The sequence below is a fragment of the Camelus bactrianus genome, chromosome 31 (assembly GCF_048773025.1).
Source record: "Camelus bactrianus isolate YW-2024 breed Bactrian camel chromosome 31, ASM4877302v1, whole genome shotgun sequence".
NCBI lineage: Eukaryota > Metazoa > Chordata > Mammalia > Artiodactyla > Camelidae > Camelus > Camelus bactrianus.
In genome coordinates, this window is record NC_133569.1 from 19,382,548 (window position 1) to 19,390,865 (window position 8,318).

The following is an 8,318-nucleotide window of genomic DNA, read 5'->3' on the forward strand; positions in this document are numbered from 1 at the left end:
ATTCTCTCTCCTGCTGGGTGTTCTCATTATTTCCAAACTCCTATCTGTTAAGTGAAAAAGATAATTCTAAGTTAATCGATTAGAATGATTTCTGCTGACTTTAGCTCCACATATATAATTCCTGCTAGATCATGCAATTTAGATTATTGGAAATATCAATATACGTACCTCCAAAAGGGTCCAGCGAATGAGACCAATAGGGTGACCACAAACATTGCATCAGGGACATACAGGATGGTTGGGGTGTGCTCTGGTAGAGGTCAGGAATTTTGGGGTACAGGTATTCTGAAAATAGTGCAAAGTACGCACGATAGCAGTGTGACAAAATGAGTTTTTTCCAAGTCAAGTGGAGTTAACACTATAACCCAGGCAATGATTTTCTAAAAAATCTCTCTTGGTGGGGAAGGGTACAGCTCAGTGGTAGAGTGTGTGCCTCACATGCATAAGGTCCTGGGTTCGATCCCCAGTACCTCCATTAAAAAAAAAGATAAATAAATAAAAAATCTCTCTCAAACTTTTAAATTTAAAATGATCAGATCTTTCGCTCCCTTAACATACAGGGTAATGAGCTTTGGCTCATTAGAGTCATACACAGAGAGTAAAGCAGTGTGTTTTGCTGGAACAATTTCCCAGACTCTGAGTCTAGTAAGAGTCCGTATCATATTTTTCTGGGCAAAACAGAGATTTTGTGGCAGACGACCATATGCCAAATGGATAGTAATTCCTACAGATTTGACAGAGGTATCCCACATATATGCTACCCTTTATGGAATTCTAGATTCTTCCCAATAAATGGAATTTTGTATTTCATAAATATACCTTAGTGTCTTTGGGTACTCTGTGTCACTCGATTCTCATTTTTTTGTAGGGACTGTTTGGACTTTAGACATTGTACCTCACTTTGTCCCTTCAATTGCCTCTCATTTGTCTCGGAAGAGAGAAGGCATTTACATCTGCACATTTAGCGGAGGTTCTGCTGAATCTCTTTTATTGGGGCTTTTTCCAGCTGTGGATTTCTCACATGGACACCTTCATTTGCTGAACCAATTTATCAACCCAGGGTATTGACTGAGCACCCCCATTTTTAAGGCAGCAGGCTGGGGTTGGTTCCAAAAACAATAAGGCATTATATATCTGTCAGAGGCCTTCCTGGCCAAAGAAAGCCCTGAGCACACACTCTTATTTTATTCTCTCTGAGTGAGATTAATGGAAAATAGATTGGATTCCATCTTTGCATCTATTCACACAAGCCCAGAGATGTTTTATGTCCTGCTCAAGGTGATGCAGACAGTGAGAGTAAAAAACTGACATCTTATATCACAATCAAAGAGGTTAATTAAATGGTCACAGAGGACTTTCAAGTCATGGGCCAATGGCGTACCTAGGATTTCCTTTATGCATATTCTTGAGATCTAGTTTCAGCAAAAACAATTTGTGCAGGAGGTAATCTGATTATTGACACTGTCAATCTTCAGAACGCACGGTCAGCGTTGACTTTCCACTTGGCCATTCTCAACAGCTGGGCAAGGTAAGCATAATCACAGGCAAATTTCAACTGTTTGCCTCGTTCAATTTGTGCTTACCTACACGGGTTCTTCAACTACAAAGAAACTCCTGCTGTTTCAGAACCGCTCAAGCATGTCACAGTTTTTTCACTTCTCAGAGCTGAGATCTTCTGATTAGGACTTGTGACCTTCAATCCATTCGGGGCGGGGGGTGGGGAAGGAAATGTGTGTTTACATTTATTTTTAAAATGCTGAAGTAGAGGTTGGATTGACAGCAACCTCTGACCTTGAGGAAGTTTTGGGATCTCGTTATCTTGTTATCCTAAAGAGAAGTCAGATCATACAAAACCAAACAACCAAACCAAACACTGAAGTCATAACTCATAAACACCAGTCTAATTATTTAGTCTGAAAGACAGTAACTGCTGATTGCCATGATTATGTGGGAGAGGCATGTGTGGTCAGGTGGGGAGAGCTGATATTTTTAGTCGTCTCATTATGTCATACATTTCTGCTTCTTTGCATGACTGGTGGTTTTTGATAGGAGGCACATATTGTGAATTTTACCTTGTTGGGTGCTGGACACTTTTATATTGTTCTAAATACCCTTTACCTTTATTTTGGCATGCAGTTAAGTGACTTGAGAACAGTTTAATTCTTTGGAGTCTTGCTTTTAAGACTTGTTAGGTAGGATCAGAGCAGCACCATTCGCCACTGCTGAGGCAAAATGATTCTTCATGCTTTATATCCAATGCCTCATAAATGAGAAGGTTTTCCAGTCTATTTGGCAAGAACAGTTACTATCCCCAGACCTGCATGACTCCTGGTATTTCTTCCTCTAATTCTTCAAATAGTTCTTTCTTTTGGTCTTGGGTAATTTCCTCACATGCATGCACTGAAGTGATGAATAATCCAGCAGGACCCCCTGGAGATCCCTGGGGTTCCCTCTGTGCAGAGAATTTTGGTGCTCCCAGTACAGCGTCTTCTCATTGGTGTTATCTCCTGAGAACTCTGGTTGCCTTGCTCTCCCAGACTCTTAGTTCTGTCTGCTCAACTCAGGGAGTCTGCAGGCCTCTGCCTGGAGGCCCCCTCTCTGCACTGTGGCCTGGAGACTCTCAAGCAAGGACGCTGGGGTCCCCCCAGGGCTCATCTCTTTTGTTCCTCATCTCTCAGAGGTCCTCATCCTTGCTTGCCCTTTGTACAGTGTTTTGAAATATTCTGTTTCATATATTTTGTATTTTTTTTGTGATTGTTTCAAATGGCAGGGTAAATCTGGCCCCTATGATCACATCTTAGCCAGAAGTAGAAATTTGTGTTGATTATGAGTAGTAGAAACTGCAACCAATAAAAGAAGTAAAAGTCATTGTCAAAAACCACTAAATTGGGAGTTTGAGATTTGCAGGTACTACTATATACAAAATAGATAAACAACAAGTTTCTATTGTATAGCACAGGGAACTATATTCAATATCTTGTAGTAACCCATAATGAAAAAGAATATGAAAACGAATATCTGTATGTATATGTATGACTGAACTATTATGCTGTACACCAGAAACTGACACAACATTGAAAACCGAATATAGGTCAATAAAAAAAAATGCATACACACAAAAATAAGTAAATAAAAAGTACCAACTTAAAAACAAAAAACCAATAGAGCCTGGGCCAAGGACTACCATTTTATGATAGCTAGTTCTTGGTAGCAGCTGGATCAGATCTGGGGATGGACTGAGGTGAAGAAATCGATGTCCAGACGCTTGAGTGCTCGCTAGAGATGAAATGTGTTTGTATAACATTTCTCCTGTGGCTGTGATTTTTCTTTTCCTTAAAGTGCTCTTGAGTTACCAAACAAAATTTATAATCCACATATTGAAATATTAATACAGTGCAAGTCTTTGCAACATACCAATATCTGGCATAAGAGATATCTATCATTACAAAAAGACTTCTCCCAAATTAGAGAAAGTATTTTTTTTTCATCTGATACAGGAACATAGCAGATCCCTATAGCACATTTTTGCACTTAATACAGAAGACTATTTGTCAAGAAGCTTGTGAGAGATTGTTCCAGGTTTCCCTTCTTCTTTCTAAGATTTGATCCTCATTCATCAGTTTGGAAATTACATCAGTTTTTACCTTTCAGTTCGATCAGTTTTTGCTTTATGTATTTTGATGCTCTGTTGCTTGGTGCATACACCTTGAGGATTGCTAAGTGAATTGACCCCTTTATTATTGTGTAATGACCCTCTTTGGGTCTAGTAATTTTCTTTGCTCTGATGTCTACCTTCTCTGATATTAATATATCCTCTTCTGCTTTTCTTTAATGCTTGAATGCTATATCTTTTCCCATCCTTTTACTTCCAGCCTACTATGTCATATTTGAAGTGAGTTTCTTATACACAGCATATAGTTGTCATGCTTTTTAAAAAATCCATTCTGAAAATCTCTGGTATATTTAAACCATTTACAGTTAAAGTAATTATTGACATGTTAGGACTTAAGTCTTCCATTTTGTTATTTGTTTTTGTTTGTTCCCTCTGTTTCTCATTTCTCTGCTTTCTTTTTCTTGTCCTTCTTTGGCTTTCTTGAACTTTTTTTTTCCTTAGAATTTCCATTATTTATCTTGATTTTTGAATATGTCTCTGCATAATTTTCTTAGTGACTGCTCTAGATATTACAATATACATATGTAACATCACTGCCTACTGGTAATGGAGTTTTACCACTTTGAGCGAAGTGTAGAAATCATATTTTCATTTAGGTGGCTTTACCCTCTCCACATTAAAAATATAGCATTTTTAGTATTTATTCTGTATACAGTGAGTGTCACATTGGATGATGTATTTTTCTTCAACCATCAAAGATAGTTTTAAAAACTCATGAGGAGAAAGTTAGCCTATTTTGCTTACCCCAGTTTTGACTGAGTCTATTGATCTTTCTTCCTTTATAAATTTCCAACTGTCTTCTTTTACACTTTCTTTCTGTTTGGAGAACTTCCCATAGACATTCTTCTTTGTTTGCTGATGACAAAGCCTCTTAGCTTCCTTGCCTCTGAGAATGTCTTTATTTTCCCTTCATTACTGAAGAATATTTTTTGCTAGATATAGAATTCAAAATTAGTAGGTTTTTTTTTTTTTGGTCAGCATTTTTAAAATGTTGTACTGTTTCCTTTTGGCTCTGTGGTTTCGGATGAGAAATCCACTCCCATTCAAATCAGGGCTTCCCTACATGTGTCTTTTCTTTCCAGCTGCATTCAAGATTTTTTTCTTTGTCTTCAGTTTTAGAAGTTTGATTATGACGTGTGTTAGTATGGATTTCTTTGAGTGAATGCTCTTTGGGGTTTTCTCAATTTCTTTAATTTATAGGTTTAGATTTTCCACAAATTTGGGAAATTTTCAGCTATTATTTCTGTGAATACTTTTTCAGCTTCACATTTTTCCCTTGTCATTCTGAGACTCTAATGACATAAATGTTAAGTCTTTTGTTACTGTCTTACAGGGTTCTGAGCCTTTGTTTTTGTTTTGTTTTGTTTTGGTTTTTGGTCTACCTTCTCTCTGCTGTTCCAGTTGAGTAAATTCTATTGGTTTGTGCTCAAGTTCAATGAGTCTTTCCTCTGCTGTTTCCATCCTACTTTTGGGTCCATCCAGTCAAGTTTTTAAGGAAAATGATTTTATGATTTTTCAGGCCTGTATTTTCCATTTGGTTTCTTTCTATAACTTCTAATTTTTCTTGAGATTTTCTCTGTTTTCATGAGAATCTGTAGTTTCTTGCTAAAGTAATTTTTGTAATGGGTGCTTTAAAATCCCTGCCAGTCAATTCCAACACCTCAGCCATCTCAGTGTTGGTGTCTGCCATTGTCTTTTCTCCTCCCGGTTGTGATTTTCCTGGTTCTTGGTATTTCTGTCTTTGATTTTAGCAGAAGGGTACCCTGATTAGGTTTAGAACACACATCCTGGTCTGCTTTGTGGGCTATAATATGAATAACAGTTTAGTTTTCAGAGAGAAGGAGCCTGGGGCTCTGCTTTTATTAGGGTCTGAGGGTGAGGTGTCTAGGGTTTCACAGGTTCATTGTTTATTGACTAATTTAGAGAATAAAAACAGGAATTAGGACACGAGAAGGGAGAAGCAGGATCATTCAAATGATCAGTTATCTAGGTTTCCCAGGCCTTTCTGAAAAAGGAAATTTCATGGGTGGGTTGGAGGGGGGCGGTCTAGTTCCTCACCTGGTTGTTGTACTAGTAGGTATATCATACAGTCAGCAGTATATTTATTCAAGATTGATGTGTTTTGAAATGGACGCCTCAACAATCAAAAGCTTAATGTGAGGCACTTACACTATGAGGCCATTTCTGAACGTCTGAGTAGGATTCCAAACTCCAGTTCAATTCTCACACCTTTCGGTGTGTTGTTTCTGGTCAGTTTCACATTTGATTTCATCGGATCTTCCTCTGCAGGTTTTTGGAATCCCTTTCTCCAGCTCTCTCTTCTAGATCCTCCCCTTGCTCTCTAGTTTGGGGAGGGGTAATGGGTGCTGGTGGCCACTCCTGGACAAGGGTGGGAGTCCACACGTACCAGTTGACCTCCGCTAATAAGCTAGAAGAGTAGGGGCTGCTGCTTTGGGTCGCCTGGGCTGCTGGGTGGGGAGCAGATATAAAATTCTCGACCTGATCTCTGTTGGCACCACCAGCAGGGGAGGGAGGTACACCAGCAGCTGTCAGAAGGTGGTGACAGGAGATGGGACTCCACACTCAGTCTCTGCGTGCTGTGCAGCAAGGAACACATGGCAGGTGGTTTATGGTTGTTGGCTGCATGGGGCTGGTATTAGCAAAAAGATTTCTAGCCCATTGATCTCCCCTTTTCCCACTTTGGCAGGGAGAACAGTCTTTACTTGAGGCTTTTTTTTTTTTTTTTTTTTTGGTCTACACCTATTGGAAATTCTAGGTTGAATACAAGCCTCTTCAGAACCCAGTCTGGGATATATGGCAGTTAAAAAGAACACCCAAGGAACTCTACCGTGCCATTTCTCAAGTCCCGAGGTCCTCAGCCAGTCTGCCTTCCTCACCACCTGTCAGAGGTTTTCTAATTTTTTTTTTTAAAGGATTGTCTATTAGATTACTTCCAGGATTTTTAGTTGTACTTAAAGGAAATGAACAGGAAGAAATGAGTCTACACTTTATTTTCCTGAACTAGAAAGCTCATTGAAGTCTTTTGACATTTAAATTTAGGATAAAACCCTTTATTTGTCTCTATTTTGAAGTCAGACTGATAATTTAACAGTTCATTGAAAGACATAGTCTGAGAAGATAATTTCTAATTTAGTTCAACAGTTATGGCTCACACTGTGTACACACTGGACATTATTCAGGGATCTGACTTTTCAACATTTAGAGGAAAAACAACTTGAATTCTAGCCAGGGAGACAGACATGGTAACAAATAACTCCAGGCCACTGAGTTGACTGGACTTCGGTTGAAGCTTGTATAAAATGTGACAGGAAAATAGACGGAGGAGGTGACAGTGTCTGGTCAGGAAAGCAGGGAGCCAGAGAGAAATCCAGAAAAGAGAAAATACGACGTGGGCCTTGATGGATATGTAGGCATTCAGGTGACAGTAAAATCGGGGGGTAACATTTTGAGCAGAGAACACAGCATGAACCCCAAATTTAGAATGTAATGGTGTCTGGCAGTGTGGAAACGGTTGAGTTGTCTAATTTTTCAGAACTCAAGGGCTTAGGGGCTTAGATCAGCTTGTTTAGAGAAGATCAACCAGATGGCACATGACCTTCCATTCTGGGTTAGGACTTAGGGGTTGTATCATAAAAAAGGGGACCCACTGGAAGGCTCTTCAGTGGAAACTTAACAGATTCAAACAAGCATCTTAGAAAGATTCTGATACCAATGTGAAAAATAAATGATTAGAGATAAAATTGGAAGAGTGGCGATAAGTTAATTTTTCAAAAAAAAACCCCCCTATTATTCAAAAGTATTTTGTACATGCACAAGGCAGTCAAACAGTGCAGAAGTATAGGTTTAAAAAGCACCCTTCCCCTTCTCCTGGTTGATCTCCAATCCTTTCTTAAGGTACCCCTAATTGAGCTCATTGTGTGCATTTCCATGCATCTATCCCACATGCATGTATGCACATGTGCACTTACACAAACACACCTTTTAATTAAAAATTAATTTTTTCCTTTTTTTTTCTGGACTTCAGGTTCAGAGGGTTGAATTAATTATTCCCCTCAGTTCATGGCATCCTGTCATCATCACTGGTCTGTATAATGGACCTTTTAGATTTTTCTCCCCACCACTATTAAATCCCCGCTCCCACTTCCTCCCCATGGGCACACGCGCTAAGGACTTTGATCTATGGCCTTGAATTTGTATGCACTCTTATAAAATATTTAGTGTTGTTTTTCATGTATCTTCAATTTCCATCAAAGATACCTATCAGTTTGTTTTTCTTGCAATAAACTGTATTTGCCATTTGTACATCTAGTTTGTATCACTTAACAGTTGCATGGAATGTTAAATACATCCACCACATTTTATTTAGTGATGGGCACTCAGATTATCTCTAACTCCCCAGGATAATAAACAATTCTGCAATGATTCTTCTTATTCTAGTTTCTTTATGGACTTATATGGGACTTTCTCTGGCATATATTCCAGAGGCTGGGATGTCTGGTTGTATATATATATATATATATATATATATACAGTATATAAATACTCAATTTCACAGGGATTGACAGAGAGCTTTCCCAAATAGCTGCTCCAGTTTATTCTCTCTCTTTCAGCTGAGAAGATTCCT

At 38.7% G+C, this 8,318-nt stretch overlaps 1 non-coding gene across 1 annotated transcript; it reads left to right on the forward strand.

Moving 5' to 3' along the window:
• The first annotated feature begins 401 nt into the window (after positions 1 to 401).
• Positions 402 to 475, forward strand: TRNAV-CAC (transfer RNA valine (anticodon CAC)). Its single transcript has one exon. It is a non-coding gene; the product is annotated as a tRNA-Val (tRNA).
• The last annotated feature ends 7,843 nt before the right edge of the window (positions 476 to 8,318 follow it).